Genomic DNA, 1837 nt, shown 5'->3' with positions numbered 1-1837 from the left:
ATATTTTCCATAATTAAAATAGGTTTACTGGAATGTGTGTGAATATTTTTAAAATTCATAGAAAATTAATATTTCCAGAATTTATTCTGGTGTATGTTGGGGACAGAGATGTATTTTTACTTTTTCTCCATATGGCTAGTAATTGCCACAATACTACCGATTGAAGCATTCATATTTTTCCCATATTTAAAAAAATATGTAGAAATTAAATTATATCTGTTCTGCATCGTAGCAAATAGCTAGATGGACATTTACTAATTTAAATAGTAGCTTTGATGTGGTTTAGCTTAAATAATAACCTATATTTAGTATTAAAATAGCAATCGAAAGGATCAAAGGAAATCCAATGGAGAAAGGATAATCTTTTCAACAAAAAGTGCTTGAATAACTGAACGCCCACATGCAAAACATGAGTCTAATTATAGATATTAGATTTTTCACATATATTAACTCAGATGTTTCACAGATCTAAGTGTAAAATGCAAAACTATAAATCTGGGAGACAGCACAGGAGAATAATCTAGATGACCTTGGATTTGGTTGTGGTAACTATTTATTTATTTATTTATTTACTTACTTACTTACTTACTTACTTAATTACTGACAAGAAACCTGTTTATTGAGGACAACAGGATACAAGCAATATAAAAATCTTAAGCTTCTCTAGGTTTAACTGGCCTTTCTTTCTCTTGTCAAATGGGGGTGGGATTTCATTTGTGCATTTTCTATGGGTCCCAGTCTGCTCATGAAATCCTGACTTGGGAAAGCCGTGGGGCAGAGAGATCCTGTAAGGGACCCACTGGGAGAACTCTTATCAGGGTGCGAGTAAGAGCTCAGTGAGTACTTCTTTTCTTTCTGCTTCATGTGCACTACAAAATAGTCAGTGCATGAGATGGCGAGCCCAGCAATTAGTAAAAAGCAGCTCTGGAAGCCCATTCTGCCATCTTGGCACTGGTACAGGTCCTTCATTGTTTTGTTCATGGCCAGAGGGTCTTTCTGATTTTCCAGACATCCAGGGAACCCCTTTTCCATGAGCACTCTCAGGTTCTCCTTTGTTAAGTAGCAAATCTGTGAACTGTGAACATCATGGATTCCCTGGTGTGTTCCATTTGAAATGCATTTTGGTGAGGTCTTGGTGGAAGGCACAGCAGGGTCGCTGGGCTGGCTGAGATGTGCCCTGGTGGTAACTTTTTAAATACAACACCAAAAGCATGATTTATGAAAGAAAAGGATGATAATTTGAACTTCATCAAAATTAAAAATTTCTGCTCCACAAAAGGCATTGATAAAAGAATGAAAAGTCAAACCACAGATTGAGAGAAAATTTTGCAAAAACATATATAATAAAGGACTGTTATCCAAAATATTCAATAAACTCCTGAAACTCAACAATAAGAAAACAAAGTAACCCAGCTAAAAATAGACTAAAGATCTGAACAGATAATTTACCAAAGAAGATATACTGATGACAAACAAGCATGTGAAAAATGTGTCACATCATATATCATTAGGGAATTGCAAATTAATGCAATGAGATATCACTAGATACCCATTATAAAGGCTAAAATTCAAAACACTGAGAACATCAAATGTTGGCGAAGATGTGGAACAACAGGAACTCTCATTCAATGTTGGTGGGAATGAAAATGGTGTGTTCACTTTAGAAGACAGTCTGTCAGTTATTTACGAAGTTAAACATACTCTTACCATATGATCCAGCAATAATGTTGCCAAGTATTTACTCAAATGAGCTGAAACTGTATATCCACTGAACATCCTGCATACAAATGTTTATAGCATGTTTTTCATAATTGCCAAAACTTGGAAACAAACAAGA

General features: G+C 34.9%; 1 pseudogene; it reads right to left on the bottom strand.

Annotated features, from left to right (window-relative positions):
• Nucleotides 1-669: 669 nt before the first annotated feature.
• Nucleotides 670-1109, bottom strand: LOC109389935 (protein S100-A10 pseudogene; annotated as a pseudogene).
• Between the last annotated feature and the right edge of the window lie 728 nt (nucleotides 1110-1837).

Source organism: Hipposideros armiger, unplaced genomic scaffold (genome assembly GCF_001890085.2).
Source record: "Hipposideros armiger isolate ML-2016 unplaced genomic scaffold, ASM189008v1 scaffold_251, whole genome shotgun sequence".
NCBI classification, from domain to species: Eukaryota; Metazoa; Chordata; class Mammalia; order Chiroptera; family Hipposideridae; genus Hipposideros; species Hipposideros armiger.
Note: the sequence above shows the minus strand (reverse complement) of the source record. Positions and strands in the feature narration are given on the sequence as shown.